The sequence below is a fragment of the Lineus longissimus genome, chromosome 15 (assembly GCF_910592395.1).
Source record: "Lineus longissimus chromosome 15, tnLinLong1.2, whole genome shotgun sequence".
NCBI lineage: Eukaryota > Metazoa > Nemertea > Pilidiophora > Heteronemertea > Lineidae > Lineus > Lineus longissimus.
The window spans coordinates 12,915,488-12,936,811 of NC_088322.1; the positions used below are offsets into that span (position 1 = coordinate 12,915,488).

At 39.8% G+C, this 21,324-nt stretch overlaps 1 protein-coding gene across 6 annotated transcripts in view; it reads right to left on the reverse strand.

The window, feature by feature from the left end:
* LOC135499665 (cephalotocin receptor 1-like) overlaps positions 1-21,324 on the reverse strand; it is a 71,703-nt gene that overhangs the window by 21,618 nt on the left and 28,761 nt on the right. For 5 of the 6 annotated variants that reach the window (XM_064790564.1, XM_064790559.1, XM_064790563.1 and 2 more), the window contains exon 2: positions 12,562-12,670. The gene's annotated coding sequence lies outside the window, so the exon portion shown is untranslated. Of the gene's footprint in view, positions 1-12,561; positions 12,671-13,134; positions 13,475-21,324 lie in introns of those variants that run through there. The other variant, XM_064790560.1, reaches the window with a different exon arrangement.

The window sequence follows — 21,324 nt, forward strand, 5'->3', positions numbered from 1 at the left end:
TTGGTATATGATAGGATAATCCAAAGCTAAACTAAATATTTATTGAGTCCACAAAGAATGAAAAAAAAGCTATCAATTCAATAGTACTTAAAAGGCCATGGATATACGGATATATACTTTCCCCTCCAAAGTAAAACAAAGACACCCAGGCACCGCATTGATGAAAGTGTGCACCGAAAGCAGTTTCGATGAACGACAGCGAATTCAAGATTATTCCAAAATAAACTAGATACGCATTTTCCAAAACGACACATTATTTGACTCGTCATCAGCTGGGTAAATCACAGAGACGAGATTCGATTCTTTTACTGATAGTGTGTTTGTGCGCTTTCTATACATCAGAATAGGTACCGAAAAAGACAGGTTGTTGCCGGCTATCAGCGTACGTTAGCAAGTGTGACAGACGTAAATGTTGCAAAACAAGAAAGTGTAATATCATAGCTTTTACTCTACCTGTTAAACGCCTCAATACGAAACACTCCTGGCGCTTCCACTGACTCGCGATCGAGAAGTCCGCGTCAGGATATAAAACTTAGCATCGCTGAAGGACATGCTGTTGATAGACCCAACCGAACCAGCTTGCGATACTTCACTGTCGATCATTTAACCCTGGTTGAAAGTGATGGCGGCCATGTTTGAACTGTGCATTACGTCAGTAAAATATTGCTGCTCAGTAAAGAATATTGTAAACAGCCTGGCAAACAGACACGCAAAATAAGGTCAATAGTGGCATAAGTCAATTTGACATAACTTGATCATTGCCTTGGGAAAGTTTGAAGAAAAAAGTTGTACATGATAGAATAGATTTAAAGCTGTGACACCACAAAAAAAGCGTGATACAAGTAATTGAGTTGATTACAGAAAGTAACATGAGCATCATTTGGCGTCTAATCAATTTGCATATGCATTTTTTCATCAAATCATTTTACTAATTTCGAGAGTAAGACAGTTGCAATTAACGTTTTCGACAATAATAAACTGTTAACTAAACCCAAAGCCATATTTCCAAGTATTAATTACAGTGGAACCCCGGTTGGCGACCATCCCGGTAACGCGACCACCCCGCTAACGCGACCACGATTCTCCGGTCCCGAATGGTTTCCTCTCTAATTACCATTAAGAGACCCCCGCTAAGACGACCACCCCGGTACCCCGACCGCGACCACTGGCTTGGCCGGTCCCAAACTGAAAATCAACCCCGCTAACCCGACCACCAGGCCTAATTGCCGTAATCGGTCGCGACCGCGGCATAGTAATTAACACCTCGCTGCCAAGCTTTGTTGAGGCGGGGACAATGGCCATGGGAATACATATGAAAACAAAAAATACAATGTGATTTTGCAGGTATGATCAATTGTATAAGTGTAAATGAATAAATAAACTTTCCTTTTCTAACGTTTTCATGGTTTGTTTTAATTACTGAGCCAGTTCAGTACCAGACATGCGCACTCAGCAGCAGCAAAATCATGTGATTTGCGTGATTTGCATATGAACTTATAATAAACGGCGGGTAGTTTGAAGACCACACTTATGACAATAACAAGCTTGCGAGACGTTTGGATGTTTTATGATATGGAGAACTTGGTTGATTTACTACAGTATAATTTTATATTTCTTTAAATATTTTGACTGAAAATAGATTTGATTAAAATTGTAGCATTACTCAACTCATCATTCACGTGGAATCATACGACAAGTTTACTTCAATCGTCACAAACAGTCGGGTACATGGAGGATGATTCACCAAATTGCCCGCAAATGCGTCACGTCGGGCAGATAATGAAACTTTGTGGATAAAATGAGTTACAAAATTACCTTTTCTAACTCATTCTGAGAATGTAAGATGTAATTTTATCGACGAACTGTTCTTGCGAGGCATGATAACAAAACTTTGGAGCGTGCATCATCTCAATCAGGCAGCGTTGCTATGGTAGTACAGCGTACACACGCCATGCAGTCGGCAATTTTGGCGGGAAAAATAATCATGTATTTCGTCTGGGGATTCCCAACCTCGCTAACACGACCACCCCGGTAACACGACCACTCCGACCACGGTCCCGTGAGTGGTCGTGTTACCGGGGTTCCACTGTATATGAGTAACCGGACCAAAAAGTACACGTCTAGTCACTTGAAGGCGTCCAGAGTTTCATAGGCATCAACAGTTGACGGGTATAGATTTGAAAAAAGTTATTGTCATCTAATCTACCCGTCATCTAAATGTCATACTCACGACCAAACTCAGCGAGTGATATAGGAACGAGTTGACCGGATTATCTTAAGATAAGACTGTTAGCTAATCCCTTTCCTGTCTGATACTGTATTACTGGACTGCAGGGACCTTAAAAAAGTGATGATGAATCAATCTGTTTGCATGGACAGTGACCATGGAAGTTGTATCCTTGCAATTACAAAAGAGTTTCTGACGTTGTCTGATGCACCACTGGCGTGGTCCTTACATTGCAAAGTGTCCTGAAGTGAAACAGTCAATTATCTACCAAAAAAGTAGTTAATAGAATGGTATGAAAATCCATCTTTCTAGATGAGCGCCCCTAGTGGTGCAGCATGAGTTGTTGGGGAAACAAAATGGCCGACCTAATGTTTCGGACATTGTGTCAGTCATGATCTTAAAAAGTAACCAGGGAAGATCCCCTGACTCGCAAAAATCGGCAACCCCACCGCAAGAGGTGCTGAAAAGAGGTTATTTCTTGGTTATGACTTTGCTGAATTTAACCATGAATTTAGCGATGAAGCCGTTTCAAACAATTTTTCAACGAAAGCTTTTACTCAAATGATTCCACGAAATGACAGCTCGGCTGAAATTACCATGGACATAAATCATTGATCAATGTAGTCCACGACCGTGTCGAGGTAATAAATTCTTGAATGTGGAACGCTATCCGGGGAATATTCTGAGACTTTTAGCGTCCTCGCAGGAATTGCGGTGAGAGTTCCGCATCATCATTTATAGAAAGACCCATTACATAAATTGCACTAGTTACTTTTGAATGACTTTCAATTTGTCTGTTACCCTCTTAGTCATTTGAGCCTGACTACGATGTCGTTTGAGGCGTCGCTAGGATGCGAAATCACAGTCTTTTGGCGGCAATGTATCTTTTAATTCTATCCCACGACGCCCGCGCGCGTGTGGGGACAGTCCTTTGATGTTCGATACTGCAAGAGACGTTGTTATGGTAACTTTAGTTAGAATTTTCTGCTGCCGTGTCTGATGACTTCTTTATTTATCAGGCCAACATTGTCCTCGACGCTTCACGGGTTTTTTTTCTTCAAATATATGATGCGGAAGTTAATTGACTACCTAAGCGAATATATGTACATGTATTCTCTATTCTCTAAAAGTTTATATAAAAGTTGAAACTAAAAAAATTGAAATTCTGCAATACTCTCGGCATTAAAAATATCTCCCCTCACCTCTCACGGCCTTGGTTTTAGTACCACTTATCCATTACAACCCAGCTCGAATCTTAACCAATGACTTTACACGAATCTCGTTCAGATGAACATATTCAGATCTTTTTCAGTTTCGTGTACATGAAGTGAGAATCGTATGAGAATCATATCTGGATTTTCGACGATTTGGGTCAGTCACTGTACAAACGTCCATAAAAGGTGATATTTTGTCACCTCGCATGTCCGTTCCATTTCGTGGGCTTAATCTTGGACACGACAGAACTTCAAGTCCATGCCTCAAGCCGCCTCAATCGAACATTGACAATAAGTTCATCGCAACGTTTGCCGTAAGAAGCTATTGACATTGAAGCCGAGTGTCACGCCATGTCTCTTGAGACTTGGTCGCCAGGCCGCCCAAGCAAGCAAAATGCCGGAAGCAGAAGCGGAGATAAATTAGATTATAATGATGAAAGAAAGCGACAATCCCCTGATTATGCAGCCATTTTGATTTTTGAGTACAGTCAGAACAAATATCCTTTGTTTCTTCTACAATTTTTACCATGATTATATTGTAAGATTCTGTGGTGATATCAGCATAATGTTTTAAACGAGATCACAAGAAAACTGAGGAAGATCTTATAGTAAAATATACTATGAGTCTCAACGGAAATTTCGTCTCGGTACCATGCCGATGCTTGAGCCCTGGTGATTAAATGACCTGACCTGACACTTTAACTCTGTTATAGTGCCGATTGAGACAGCAGTTTTCAAAGCTGATCAGAAAGCATTGTTTTCTTAACCTTCCTCTAATCTTTGTGGGTTTCGGGTTCAGATAATAAGGAGATGCCACAATTACGAGTCAACAAATCGTCGATAACCACTCTAAGGTTAACGAAGTCAACAAGTACTCTCGAACAGTGATGTCGGGAACGTGATCTTAGTATCTTTCTAGATGTAATCAGTGACATTATGGAAAACCAGACGACGCAAGCAAGAGCGTAAGGGATAATAATAACAGCTGTATAACCGAGTTGGCGTTTTCATTAGACAGTAAACAAGCCTCCTCTTCTCAAGCCTCTCTTTTTAACTGGCTCGATAAATCCAATTGTGTTCTACTGCATGACCAGACACTCAGAGAATAAGTGAAACAGTAGAAGGATGATCCTGAAAATTGTCCCTTTATGGGATCAAGAACAGACAGTGAGCTTGATCATGAGCATGTGATTACCAAACCATAGTGTTTCTGTCATTCAGGCTGGCAAATGGATGTCGCAATACATACTTGACAACGATTTATGAGTGGCCTGTCCAAGAAAGGCAGCATGTTGTTTAATTTTGACCTAGAGTAGGGTTACTCTAAGATTTGGATGAAGCTTTGTGATATTCTAAAAACACCCAGTCATCACGGAGTGAAGACTATACCGCAGCCTCCTCTTCCACGTCTAGGACCGGGATAACCTGACTCGCCTTTTTCCCTATATGCTGTATCTGATCCAACGTGTGCTGTTGCTAAGATTTGAGCAGATCAGATTTATCTCATTATAGTTGAAACCATAATCAGCGTAATTTCTTCACGCTTCCCCTACAACTAGTAATAATGGCAATTAATTAAAGGAAATTACACCAATAATTAGTCTGTGGCACATTCTATCCGACACGAAAAGTCATTTCACGGATCATTGGCCGGGCAAAACTTTCCTGTCACTATCTTGGAAGATATAAGGCCATGGTATGTAATGGATAGCTTTTGTTTCCTGATTACCATTTTCTTTAATGATACTGGATCGTTTGTGAATGGATGAACGAACCTCAACATGATTTATAATTCAAACACCAGTCTGAGAATTTACATATAAAAATACCGTAATTTAAAGAGAGTTGATAAAGTTGCCGTTTAATGGAACGTTAAACGAAACCATTGGATCATATAATACCATTGTAGTAAATGATAGATTTCGATACTCGTTTTTTTTCCAATTTTTGTTCAAGGGGACTTTATTGTTCGTGGATGGATGAACGAACATTTCCACGATTTATTTTTATTATTGATGACTTATTGATTAAATACCCCAATCATTTACATACAGTTGTTTTTATAGAATTCAACAGCGTAAATATTAGAAAATGTCTTGATATGTACCGTGTTTACAAATGACCACGTAACCTGTATATGTAAACCAACCCTAACCTCGAATTACTCGTGTCAGTTTTAATCGTTCGTAACTCCCCATCAAACAGTCACCGTGTTATAACTTAGATTTAATTACAAGAAGCGATAAACTGAAGTTTATCGAGTCAATTACTTCTTAATCAACTGTCAGTGTGATTGACTGCATATCCATTACCTGGGCTATTGAAACGATTTATTGATTTAACTTCCATTAAACTGCGTAAAAGAGACAGTTTATGCGTTTCTCTCAGGTCTCATTATATTGTCAGTGGAGTGTGAATTACCTCTCCATATCTCAAACAGCGTATCTTTTGATGTTATGGGATTTTGTCATTGATTTAGTGAATTGGCTTTGGAACTAGGAATGTTTTACGATTTCTTGTAGGTTGTGGCTTTAATTCATCTATTGATTACGGTTAAGTTTAATGAATAGCTCTGGTGGATTCATTGCCAGATAGTATCGATGCATTGGTACATGACTTTATACTGCAGTCACCGCCTTCACTATATGCGTCATTGTGTATCACTGCGGTTTACAAAATAGACACAGTGATGATCTATTTATCGGCTGATTCACTATGATGGACTGAGCAGCAGTAGTCTTTGACTGAGAGTGGATCAAATCACCGGAATCTGCAAACAAGCTCCCTGCAATTTGTGACAGAGAATCCAACATGAAATAGCGCAGAACAATCATGGGCAGAAACCATCCGTACGTACACCTAACATCCATTTTAAGAATTTAAAGTTCTACTACATCCAGCGAAAAGGGCTGCAGTCAGCGTGCTTTAGCCGCCGCACATTCCAAAAACGTCATCTGTTAATGAAAACGTGGAACGTAGATGGGCAATTCATTCGATTGGCAGAGTATGCTATTTACTAGTAGCTTATTTTTACAGGGTCTGCAAAGCTATATATAATCGCAATCATATTATTGTGATTCATTTGGCGTATGAGCTGTCCATCCAGGGCCATAACTAGATGGTCGAGACAAATTAGGTGTTTTGCCTCCAAAAGTCACGGTCGGGCCTCATGCCGTGCCGTCGCACATGATGAAACGAGTGTAGAAGCCAAGTTAAAATACGAAGAGTTTGGTTGGATGGGTCAAGCAGACCCGGTTCACTTGAGACCAGAGATTAATCAGCTGAGCGCGCCTTAATGATTTTTTACGTGTCCATGCATGCTATGATGCTAATAACGCCAAAGCTACAACCGGTCTTGTGGAAAATCACATAAGGGGAAGTATCCATTGCAAATATATTGTTTCATTCCTGTAGCTGGTGGTGGTCGGTGTCATTTATCAAGGATCTTTGTCTTCGGGAATTGGCCGAGCCGGGAAGTGTCAATTGCGTCGGGTAGAGTGAACTATTAATGATTTGCTTATTTAAACGGAGCTTTGGCAGAGTCAGTCAAATTTAATCATTCTCGGGGGGTGGGGGGGGGGGGGGGGTCACAAGACTACACTCCGGCTTCCAGCGGTACCACGGTCTTTCGATGCAACTGACAACAAACCGTAAATCTGAATAACTCTCCAGTAGTATTTGCAGAATTCCCTTAATAAAGTGTGAATGGCCCAAGGTTATACGTTATCAAATAAGGTCCTTTGGAAGCCAATCCAATAGAATGGTGATTTATTGCTTTTGCTATCGGGGGTAGACATTCTCACGGGAGAATACTTCTGTCACTAGTCCAGTAACTATATTTGAGCATTGATTAATATATACTTCCAAGATAAATTAAATTGGTTTCTTCGAGAACTGACCGCGGCTTACTTGTAAGAATAGAACGTTAGGTACACATATAAACATCAAGAACGCCAAGCCCTAACCTTGAAGAGAATGAGGCCTTGATTATTCAATAAATGTAGTGCCAGACACCTACTGTCTTATCTCTAAAAAATAATGAGTAAGCATTTCATCAGATTAAGTATGACGATATCCCAACAAGTACGAAAAACCTCACGCCTTCAAGGGAAACTGATATTGATATTGGTAAAATATCTTCAAGGAGCTTATATCGAGTACATCAACCCCTCTGATGCGAACTCAAAGTTAAAAAGGCGGATATCTCCTTGACTAAACGTCCAATCCGCTTGATGTTTATCATTTTCTTTAATAAAACAGGCCGAGTTAGTTGCGTCTCAGCTTGTCTACACTTCGAAGCTAGCTTATGGATAGCCTGTCTTCTACGATCCCTGACCAGGGGCGGATTGATGAAGGAAAGCCAAGCTACCTTTCTTTTTTATCATGAAGCCTGACCCAAATGGAATAAAAAATATCGTCTGTATTGTGATTTTAGGCGACCTTCCTGAGTCTAAGGGTTTGACCCCATTGGCATCGTTAAAGCGAGAAACCGTCGCGGTGTCCCATATACCACAGGCTTTGCGATCGAAAGTAACCCACGGCCTGTTAAAACCGTTCGATTTACTGCGTTTTCCAACGGTCACTGATTTAGCCATATCATCCATAAAACTGTCGAACCAGCCTTCGCAAGAATTTCATTAATCATTCAATGGTTTCCCTGAAAATATCCATGGTGCCGTGTTCAAGTTGCCGATCGATTACTCGCAAACTGGCCTACCACGACCTTGCTACTATTCGAAAACGAAGTCAGCAGTGCAGAATAGGCCACTTAAAGCCCGCAGACAATGTTATTGAACCGCTCTGATATGATACACTGACAACAACATCGAAGAAATCTTGTTTCCATTTCTCATGAAACTATATATCGATTGTCAATTTATTCGCCCAATGAATTGTGCCACAAAGGGCGAAAGGCTGGCGCAGGAATAAGGTCGATGTCGCAGTTATATATTTGACAGCTTGTCCGATCCTTTATGTTTTCTCTCTCTTACATAACAAATGACGCGTAACTTGCACGTTACGAAAGCATGAAAAACTAAATAAAACTATTTGATGGACTTTTATTTCGGAGTGGTCTGGGATAGATTGGCCAAAACGGACAGGTGGCACCATCATCAAAACTGCGATGTACTTTAAACCAGGTTTTGAACGAAACCAAGTTTTTAAATTAATAAATCGGCAGGGCGTTCGGACGTTCGGGCGTTCGGTTCAACGACGTCCTCCCATATACTCGAAAAAAGCTCTGAACATGCTGGACATAAACCCACAAAGTATGATTGGGACAAACGTGAGTCGCGAGTCTTATGTTTAAATCCATTTTATTTCTTCAAACATCAAGTCAATTACTATTGAGTGTGAAATAAACTATCGTCAAAACCAGGAACAAGGTACTTCACGTGAAGATGGGGTACAACTTCTCTCGTCTCAGGGAGCACTCGACATGTCTGTACATCTGGTTTTTAAAGCAGTGAAGGACACTTGTTTTTACGAAGCAAATTGCCGTTCGTTTTCACAAAGCTTACAATGACACGCGAAAACACTTCTTGAAAATCGGTCACTTCCGTAAAGCAAGACGGAGTAGCCTATCCCATTTCCTGTGTCTCTCCGCATACGTTTTAAAACTGATTTAATTGGACTCACAAACACCCCGCAAAATTAAATAGGACATCTACATGAGTTCAAGAGCTGAGGCAAGTAGTCCGACATTTAACTAAAAATGCAGATGGGGTTTGTAAAGTATTGGTGGTTGGCGCTGAGTTTTGAAGTGACAGAGTATCCGTACCCTCTATTTTGTGACACTTGTAAGGAGACTGTGATTGGCTGGGAAAACAAATCACTTGCTGATAGAGAAAGACACTCGATCGCAGCAGAGAAATGAACGAGCAATCACACTGATCGACCTCGTACATGTACTATCATTTTGCGAGCCTTAAGGTGATGTACTCGAGTTACTCTAAAAACGTTCCCATTTCAATACCTTTTATCGCAGATGTAGGTGGAACTGTCTTAAACTCTGATCATTATTTGGGATATAAAATGTATTGTACATTCTGCTTGTAAAGTTAAGAAATGTATACAGTAGTGCAAACCTGTAAATTAAGCGATGATAATGATAGGCCATGATCACACCAGACCGAATTGATCTAAATAGCACAAATTACTGGTGTTATAAAATTGCATATTTGACAATCATATCCTAACATATATCCGTTCCATCTATCCATGTAATTGAAAATTGAAAAATAAGGTAAATTACATATTATTGTGAGATTGCTGCATGAAACATATCGGCAAAAAATCATGTTCATTCAAAATCAAATGTGACCCCAAACTACAGTACACTGCTTGCTTTTGATATTGTTCGTACTTACCGTGTTATAATCAAGTATTGAGTCAAGAGTACGAACGATAACTGTGCTCAGTATATGCACTTAAGACAACAGTTGCGGGAGTTCGTCCAGAGGAGGCCTGCAACCTGAAAGAGAGCTACGCTGTCGAAAATGGTAGCCTCTTTTTCACCTCCGATTGAGTACATGTATATACCGGGACCGATCGGGAATGGAACCTGCAACCCCATGACAGGCGACGATGCTATCATTGGGCCACCCCATCAGCCCTACTTATGTTTTAGGCACGCGTCCAAGGATCAAAACAAGCCTCTACTCCAGCCCTTAGGAATAGGCATTATGTTCAAGCCGATGTTTAAAATACCAAAATTATATAGCATCGCTTTTAAGCCCGAGAAATTTGACATCGCAACATGTCCTGAGATTCTTACGCTCATGAAGGGACATATGGTTTCAAATAGTCAAGGTGTTGCAGTTCCTCCATCCTGTCTCATGGGGTCAAGGCTCAACCTTGACTGCAACATGTTCTTATTCCGTTTTGGGGTCAATTCTCAACGGGTTCAGTTGAACAACAAGTTCAGTTCTATCCGTGAGTACTGTATTGTCTGATTCCATTTGGAAACCATTCCCAAGAGTATCGCAGGATTAGGGATAACCATTCATTCAATAATATTTTGACTGAAATTCTATTTGTCTCTTGAGCATTAGAACGAGGCATGCTTGGAGGCCTGTTCTGAAGATAACACCATTTCTAATCTGCGGAGAAAGATAGCAAGATTCCGGGTTCATATGACGGTGCCATAGCAGAATAGACAATATATGAGAGGAAGAATAATAACGATTTGGGTTGTCAGGTGATCACAGTAATAACGCTCAAGTTGCTCGATTGAATAACTTCTCAAATTGATTCATGGGATATCTGGGGTTTTCTTTCGAAACCGGCTCGATTGGAAAATTGTTAGGCAAGATATTGATAATCACTGAATTTGCGAAACGGGGAGATTCGTAGGCAGAAGGAAGAATGAAGAAGAATTACGATTCATGATGGTCTTGTCATGAGGACTAATGGCGTGACATTTTGTTCCTATGCTCTACTTTAAAAAGCTGTAGAGGAGAACACAACGCATTACGCATTACGCATCACAAGCTGTAACAGGATAGATATATTCTCTCATACAGATAAAAAATAGAGCGACTGAAATTACATTCCTGGTACATTTACCCCGATAGCATCACTGATTCCTTAGAATGATGTTCCTTCATCATTGAGTTAATGTGCCTGCCATTAACATATACGACCTTCCATTAAATTTGTGTTTTTTCCATTCCATGGATTACAAAATCTCTGGATAATGGGTGATTGCTTCTTTCGTGAAGATCGTCATCACAACGAAAGCACGTCACTCTTCCGGCTTGGCTCGAAAGGATCAACAAATTCAAATATAATTGTCCGAGGTGTAAAGTAGTCTTCCACAGGGATAGAGTAACTAGTTGTGGAAACAAGCAGACAATGTACCGGACCGACAAATCTTATTCCTAAGATCATGATCGAATTAAGAAATCCAACAATCTAATTACTAGCCTATCGGCAAGAAGTCTAATATTCATGCATGTCCGTGGTAGTTATCGCGAACACAATACAAGGTTTGGCTCAGAGGTCGCATGATTTGATGTGGAGGCACTTCTCAAAAGTCTTGGTATCTTTTCGTAGTCAAAATCAATAGTTGAGCGATGAACTTAATTTACAACTCCTTTACCGTTATGAAACTCATAAACATAAACACGTTTAGTGGCATTATTCAAACTTATGGAAAATGAAAATAAATTGGCCAAGTTTACCCGTATTTTATCATAGAATCTATGATGGCCCATCAAAGATTCTGTAACGGATTCCATCAACTATCCACTGATGGCCCATGGACCAACGGTGTGGATGAGGGGGTCACCTTACTTTTTAATCATTAGCGTCGCTGCCTTGGAAAAGAGACAGCATTGTCGCCTGAATGATATGAGAGAAGAGGGTGATGTCACAATCAAGTAAGTGACCACATTGCAGCCTGATCGATATAGAGAAGAGGTTGATGTAAGAGATGGCATCATACCTGATGTCACAATCAAGTAAGCCTTCGTTGTAGTCTGATTGATATCAAAGAAGAGGGTGATGCAAGAGACGGCATTATGCCTCATGTCGCAATCAAGTAAGAGACCCAGTGTAGCCTGATTGATATGAGAGTAGAGGGTGATGTAAGAGACGGCATCATGCCTCATGTCACAATCAAGATACTGCATTGTAGTCTTATGGGAGGGAATAGGGCAACTTCTTCATTAACTGCAGTTCAAATAAAACCTTCACAACTGTCATCCACCCTAGGGGCCAAATTCATAAAGGGCGTTTAAGGTTTAGACGTGTGTAACTTCTCCCTCATTAGTTTCAGGGCCTATTCATATTTTGTGAAGATTTACATGAAGGACCTGAATCTGTCTATTTAGTAGTTGTATTAAGCTAAATGCCCTTCATGAATTTGGTCCATTGCATTCCATTCGTAATACGGACAATGCCGTGGTTTGGTAGCCAACGTGTCCAATGGTGTTGGCACCAACAATTTAAAGCACTAAAACTTGGTCTCACTAAAGGTCGAAGTCATCCAGGTCTGGGTGCTCAAAATGGAATAATAACATAATAATGTGTCTTCGCGCATTTGAGTCGGAGTACAATCACGGTGATGCACGGTTACCACCAACGCAGTAATTGATAAATAATGGATAGTCCTACCTTATTACCTGCGATTTCCATCAAAATTGTCCCCTTCCTGTGTGATCCGTATCCGGGTGGATTACCAACAAAGCTAACAATGGTTTGGTCGTTTATACCAACTGTTCTTCTGAAAAAAATAAAACAGAAGGTCAAATGTAATAGCTACTCCAGTCTTTTTCATTTATTTTGTTTCGCGTTCCCAGATGGTTCGTTCGAGCTTTGAAAGAGTTTGACGACCGTAGTTTTTCTTCCATGGCAAAATCCGTTTCACTTTAATCGTCTTAAAAAAAAAAGATTGAATTCACAGTTGGAGTTGGTTGTTTTGTGTACTTTTTTCAAATTGCTTGAAACTGAACTTTTACACACGTCAGCAACTAATGGAGAAAAAAGTATGGTACTGTCTGGAGGGAAAGTACCTGAATGCATGCGCAGACCCTTAAGACTATCACCTTCAGGACACGCAATAATAAACTCCCAAGAAGAAGAAGGCGCTTTAATTTGAAGTTTTTTATGCAAGTCATAAGAGTAATCAACCTTGACAACCTCGATTTGCAACCTCGCCTTGACAACCTCTGTTTTCTTAGTATGTACCTTGTACTTCCTGTATCCGAAAAGCAACTGTCCCTTCAAAATATTGGTTCAATACAGGTTCGTGCTGCATGTGATTAACGCACCGACTTTTATGACCAGTTGTTTCCTAGATCACTTTTAATCGGTTGAGAGAAGCCAAACAAACTCCATCCTTAAAAGTCAGCCAACATATTGTAATGAACCAGCAAATGTCAGAATGGTCAGTCCTTTCAGCGAGACCAACCATCTGATAGCACAGTATCGTGTCCAGTTCGCTGCTGTAATGAGCGAGATAAAACGCGAAACGGACGGGAATGCATGTAATTTCTGCCTCACCGTTTGCTTGGTCAAGTGTCATAGGATTGGCAATGTCGGTTGAGAGCGGAATATTCCAATTTAACGTTATTTGTTGTCATTTGCTCTTGCAACAGCTGATATTATTACATCGATGATTAATGGTACTAACCATGTCATGTCTGTCAGAAATCACGTGGGACAAATTACAAAACATGCTGTCCTATAATGGTGACTTTTTTCAAACAATACCACTGACATTATACCAAAATAACGTATGGATTTTTTTTTAAAATAGTTTTAAAATTTTCAACTTCGACGACCACTTTATATCTAGTCCCCACATACAGCCCTAAAAATCACATTGGACCATACAGTCATGAAATGTGATATGTTGAATTAATATGTCAGTGTATTTGCTGTAAGTGATTTCAAGTGTCTTGCGATCCTCTTTCTATTATTGAATAATAATAGTTGTGAGTGAGCAGAATCGGAAAATAAATATAGTTTTTTTTCAGGCATTTTGCTATGTCTGGTTGTTTTTATTGGCACAGGGGTAATTGGACAAGAGAAATCTTCAAAATTGCACTTCTAATTGATGAGCATTTTCTAGATGTATGCAAAATTATTTTCTGATTAGCTACACCTCACATGGTTTTTGGTCCTCGTGGTTCTATAAGTTTTCATTGGGTCATCACTCGATAAAAGTAAACAATGAGGAGCCTACTAATTGTTTGAATTACACAGGCACGCAAAGTGAAGCAATATTTAAGATAATTGGCTCTAATTAGTTCAGCATTTCATGAAAAAGAATTAGGTCATCCAATTCGTTTAATGGTGATACGGCTATATCATACAATGACTTTGGCTTTTTACACATTGTCAGGATATTGTCCTCTGCAATGTTCATTATATTGTGAATTCGTTCATTAAGGTCAACAACACAATATCGACTGTTACGAGTTTACGATTCAGTTTTTTGTACACCATAAGTATTGTATCGGAAGCCATAACATCTTCAGGCCGGTTTACTTTTGCAACTTGCGACAATTCCCCAAAAATAAAAACATCCACGATTTTTATTTTCGCGGGACATGCAAATTTCTTTTGGTCTTCCAAATAAAAAACAGTGATTTTTCTTTATTAGATAAAGAAATTAAATCTTCTGTTTTGCTTTTGCCTGTCACTGGAGGCCTACACCCCTGTGATTTGACCGCCAGCTACATAGCTGATTTAATTCTTGTGTCGTGTTCTATGAAATCAATGACCGATTGATACCACGAAAAGATGGATTAATTGTAGTTCAATGCAAACTTGTCAAAATATTTTATTAGTCCTTATCCTCAGACCAATGCTAACCTCTCCATAATCATGATGATTGGCTTCGTTGTCAAACCGGTACCAGTCGTATCATTAGGTCGTGCCCTTAAATGTGATTCCTTCAGAGCCTCTCGCAAACTCTAAACAAAACCATCAACAAGGTTATTCTGTGGTCAACTGCTCTATAAACATAATTGTCTTTCATGTTATTGGATGTCTGAACAAAATAAGATGTAGATCAACTACTTTTCTGGGTGTGTCAATAAAAACATAATTACTATGAAGTCTATAGATCTGCGTCGTTATAAACCTAGATATTCGACATTTACACACCATTTTATTGGGTCTGCGATTGTGTAGCCCCAAAATGATGCAGTGTATTCAGTCACGATTTCAACACAGCCCCGACCCCCGCTCCCGCCGCCGCCCCCACACCCCTAAAATATCCTATAGCATCGATTGCCTTCCACGGCACTACTAGTCGTAACGAAATCTTGTCAATATTGGGCCGGCACTTCATGAAAAATATCTATCAATGACGTTTTATGTAATAACACATGTCTCGAGAGATAATACTAATCACTACAGAAACAATCATATGGTACACCACATAAATACCATAGGATATCACATGTCTGAATAATAGCCATCATTCTTTTGGATTCAGCCCATTAGCTTTGCACTATCACTGTTAAAAGCCTTTACCCAAGTCGGCTATAAAATGAAGGAAATGCGAGTATGATGATGGCGTGCTTGATTATATACTTTTGATGTTTGTTATCCGCAGTCTGGTTTCTAGCAAATATTATGCTGCTCGATCTTGTATATCGATGACGATATTTCACGGCGATGTGACTAGTGTGTTGCAGATATTTGTTCATGATATGGCTTTTTGCGCGGTTTATCACTCGATAATGCGCAGTGTTTATTGAATTCTCATAGTCTTGTTTCAGGAGGGTGTATCTGTTTGTTCAGGATACCTGTTTACATCGCGTTGGCGTTGGCAAACTATTTGGTCAACTCCCAGGTGGAAAATCCAAATTAAGTTCCTAATACATTCAATTCGAGATTATCGTAAGATTCATCGTTATATCTCATTGGTGACTGCATGTGCAGTTCCGGCTGTAACCGACAGGAACTTCAAAGTATCATATTTTGAACATAAACATAAAGTCATTCCTTCCATGACTTAGTGCAGTGCTTAACTGACAATGACGGAAAGTCCTTCAATGTGAACTGCTGCGTTGTTTTGCCCCTGGGATCAAATGTCCAAGTGGCAACTAAGACATACAGCCATTCTAACTAACCTCCCATTTCACTCCCCTCTGGCTAACTAAATAACTTCCTTTTCACAGCATGGTTGAGACTAATTTCTTCCTTGACACTTTCTTAACAACCCGTCTCCGGATGCAAATCAAGTCAACTGAGGAGTCAGGGGGTGCTCCCGGACTAAGTAGATTTCACGCCATATCCTCGGCAAGTACCCTCCAGCGGAGAGTGGGCCTCAATGAGATTCCAACACAGCGTGTTTGCTTTCTCCTTCAAGAGCATCATACTTGAATATTGCGCCAGATTGTGAAGGGCTAATATGGCGTAAAGGAAATGGGTTACTTGGGGCCTTGTTTGTTCCGTTGTCTAAGTATAAACAGGCTACTTCAGATAAGGTGAAAGAATCGTACCGGCACTTTCACCGTTCGCACTTCCCAGTTGAGGTGAAATGACGCTGGCTGTAGCTCCAGTTATCCTCCTTTGACAAGCCTTTGCAATATATCTTTTGTTAAGACACGCTCTCCGTCCAGTTTCTATCTGCAATATCACAACCGCTGTCACTCAATCTTCTGCCATTTCATCGGCACGGTCGTCTTTCGATCAATCTCTCAGTGATGAGGACCCGCGCTGCGTGTTCTTAGCCTTCTCTATGACAAATGGTAGTCGATCTCTGCATTTGCGTCTTCTGGTGTTTGGACAATCTCACTAAACACTCACTGCACCTGCCAGTTCAGCTGCCTTCAAAATGTACAACGGTATGATATTCATCACATTGCTAATACCCGAATCAAAGTAAAATTTCGTTACCTGGGTTTTTTCGGAGAAAATCCCTACAAACCAACAGAAACGATTACTGAACAACTTTATCAATTATGATTCTTGTGATGTTCACAATGATTTAATAATATCGAAATGTCGGATTACATATCTTATGCCTTAGGCAATTTCAGGGTTATTAATTTAAACAAAGCCTAATTGGTTCGAACAATCATTAATTATCGCAATAGAGGAAAAAGTATATCAGTAATATAGCCTTAAGCATAATATTATCGTCTATGTTATTATGAACATTTAAGACCATATTTTCAAAGTTGTCGAATATACTTTGAAATCCGATATTATGGGCAATTCGATGGTGTCAGTTCCTAAAAAGATTGAATAAGGAGCATGTCACCCCATATCTAGATTGGATTATTTTCTGTTAGGGGTGTTATTCGAGCTTGTAATGGGGATGGTTGCATTTGGATGTGGTTTTAACCTTCGACTGGTTTCGAAATTATACTGTCAAGAGCCATTTTGCATTAATCGTGGTTGGAACGTCACTGTGCCTGTTGCGATATTTGAGTGCATTAGATTTTTGAAGAAAAAAATAAATCTGTCGCTTAGTATATAAGTGCACTCTGTCCCTTGGAAGTTTCTTGAATCCTCTGGATATGAAACTATTGTTTTTGTAAGGTGCATGGCAAAAGAAACTAAAAACCTCACTCATCTATCCCATATGTTAACTACAATCTTTGAAGAGAAGTTATTCCATTCCCTCTAGGGGTTTAAGACCTGTTTCACACCGCCACTGTAGAGTGAGTCTCAAGAAGATCTGCCAGTTTGGTGTTTTATATTCGTTCAAATTGAAGAAATTCCCCAGAGATGCCAAGTGCTCTCTTAATCTGAACGGCAGACATACATCGAGTTGTTCACAAGTTTAGAGACTTTGCGACTTTCATTTTATGTTTTGACCATTACACTGGTGGGGTGAACGCGAAGGTGTTTTAACATCATTGATATCTTACTTAGAAATAGACGAAATTACAGTTTTTCAAAAACTTAAACCAAAATCGTCGCGACTCACACTTTTTACCAAAATGATTACGTACTGTGGATTCAATTTAAATAAGTGTTACCAAGTCTCCAGTGTCTGCATGGCCATACGTTGTTTGTATTTTCTTGTTGATTTCTTCGCGTTCAAAACAGTCGGGAGAATAACATGCTGTTTTCAGTTTTCTAATAAAGTGTAAGTAGTTAGTATCGACAAAAACAAGGTGGTAATTCGCACCCTCAGTTTTAAACCACAAGGTTTTTAATTGATCATGTTTTGGCATATGACAAACAAAGTCATCACCACAACTGAAGTACGTTTCCAGTGTAGTTATGTATTGCACACAATTGTGGACGCATGAGAGTTGATAACGTCGAAGATTAAACGTCATATAAAACAAACAATTTTGCACCATAATATCATTAATTCCATCGTGACAAACAAAAAGCCCAACTGTCTCAAATGCAAGCTTCTTACACAGCACAGCGTTTAGAAAAAAACACTGGTGTCGAGGAATCAGCGTTTGATAAACATCCTAATTTCATGTGACCTTCAAATGGGCTATTTTCCTGCCATTTCATCCAAGCTGGGACAAAATTGGTAGACTGGAGATAACAGGATTGCAACACAGGGCGTTTTAGGTAAGGCTAAAATCGTTTTTTTTGTGAAAGTGGATAGATTAATTGGTATAAGAAGTTGGATTACATATCCAGTTGGTTGGTTCACTCTATATAATATTCTTGACAACATATTGTGGAAGTTAAAGTGTGATTCCGTCGTGTATCTTGTTGATGTGGTCTGCTGGTAATCATAAATATAGCATTAGTTCAGCAACTAAACGCGTCGGCGTGAAAAATACTTGGCATGCAAAGTGCTTTTCGTTGTACATGACACAGAGAATAAAACATGTCTCCTCCGCACCACAAGTACGTGATAAGTAAGGCAGGAACAAATTGTTCTCCGGCGGAAGTATTTGTCCGCCGAGAAAAAAACTAGACAAGATTGCAAGAAATAATGGTAGGAAATTGCTGTCCATCTAGCTTCATCGTTTCTCTTCCGGCATTTGTCCTGGCACCTGGCGAGATTTTTTTATTTTCATACGAACTACCTATCTTATCGTGCACTCGGTCATCAAGTGTTTCGTTTGATGGCCGTGTTCGAAGTTTATCGAGCTGTAAGGCGCGGTCATATATATTTTTTACACAATTCGTGTTCCACAGCGTCCAACAGAAATATTTTAGATCGCACCAGGGTACATGCCTAAACACGAGGTTAACTGCCATGAGTCCATGTATTTGCTCACAAAAGTAAATTATGTTTATGTTTTTGCATTGGTTAGTATTCACCTAATCTGGATCTGGCCGTATACGAAAGATAGTTAACAACTCCGTCTGTCAACAAAGTGCAAGTCGTGGAACGGGTAAAACACCATCAGCTGCCACCACCTGCCAGTTTGTAAAAAATAGAAAATTCAATCGTGATTTTTCTTACGTGCGATCATAAAAAAAACCTACAATTGGCAAAAAACAACACCATCAGACTAAGTGTGGCTAAGATGGTCCATTTCCCCTGCATTTTGACGCCGCTACGCGATATTTGTACTTGCGAGAAAACGTCTCAATTAATTTATCAAAAGACGTAGGATGGCTTTTATAACGGCATACGAAATGACAGGTTGAGCCTATTCGTTTTTTTTCCGCCATATACAGGTAAATGGGGAAAACAAACCTGTCAGATTACCGCCAATTTATTCTTTACCAGGTCTTTCGAGTATTTTAAAGCTGGTTGTTTGTTTTTTGCTTATGTTTTTTTGCATTTGAGTCGTCTTATCAGGTTTTAAAACGGCGAGGGGTTTGCGTATAGGATAATTGGGGAACCAAACTCAGTGTGCTTTTGATCAGTTCTGTAGACACTTTATTCATAAACCTCTAAACTGCAAAAAAGTGCTGTCGATAACACATTATACCATTATATTGGCCTTTTTTCAAATAAAACGATGGTCCCAACGTGATTTGCAGTATAAATCAGTAATCCAGAGCGAATCAATCATATGTCTCGGCATCTCTCAATGGAGTCGCCCATGTCAGAAATTCAAAATTTAACACAGGACTAGTATCCAGGGATCAATTCGGATTGATGAGTAACACTTGTGCTTTCTTGATTTACTTCACAGTGCTTGAAATGTTGGAAAAAAATGTTTTCCAAAAACGTTTTTTCATGTTTTCCAAAAATTTGAACTTAATCACTTAACGGTCATCCTGCGTGTGAAATTTCGGTCCTCGGTCACATAATTACCGATCGACCTCCCCTTGACTCCCATCTCACTGTGCCAAGTTCCACTATATCTTAATCTCTTAGTCTTAGGCTGGCTTTATAGGATTCACATTGCCACTTTCGGTTTAGGTGGATATACGCAAAATAGAAACTGGGGCACTGCAAAAAATCTTTTAACCCAAGGGATCCTTCACTCTAACCAATGCCATACAGGTTTTTTGGCCGGCGTAACCACTCGGGGAGCTCGTTCGTGACGGCCTTTAGTATAGGAAAATAAAACAGTTTTTGACAAAAGCCAACATGACACATGCTGCAGCGGTCATAGATTAAGTGAGAAAACGCAAACCATTGAGACTGAATGGCTTCGACCCCAGGGAATATCCACGAAAAACACATCTGGTTATAACAGAAGCAACGAGGAGCGCACAGCAGGTTAAACAAGATACAATGGTTTTTCATGAAGGAACATTTAGGCATCTTGTGACATGTTTGCCTACAAAGGAGATTTAGAATACGAACATCCATTTATGGCAATCACCTACAATGTACGTGATAGGCACTTTGAAAGTCTATTGAAAACTCCCACACAGGAGCTGCAGCCTTGGACAGGGAACCTCCGGTCCACTGACTGCTAATAATTATATATGTGAACTATTATTGGCCTACGTGGCAAATGGAACTAGTGAGATGTTTGATATATAGGACCAAGAACGATACAATTGCCTGATGTTTGCAAGGAACTTGATCACCCTCATCAGTTTCAATATCAGTTTCAGCCCCTACTCAGTCATTGAGTACTGTTTACTAAAAGGACGCTTGGGCTAAGGTACTTTGAGTGATATGACTCTTGGAACGGAATACTTATCAGTAATATATTGTCTTTGTGACCAAAGAATGTCACGCCAGAGTCTGCTGGGACGTGGAAAACATACGCAATTCCGATCTCCTGATGTCGAATTAACCACGTGTTCACGTCGTTGTGATTCACTTGTCTCTTGTCACAGGCATGCTGTTTAATGCCATGTATGTGAAAAGTCACATCACGAATCCCATGAAGCCCAATCTTTGGAAATTTCTAGCTCGTTCTTAAGAGATACATTGAAAGTTGACTAAGTGAACACTATGTAACCGATGCCTTCAAGCCATACCGGTATATAACAGGCGATGACCGAATTATGTCTATTTCATATCACAATAATCGAGTGATAGTGGTGTCCCTATTTCTACTAAACTTGTTTCGA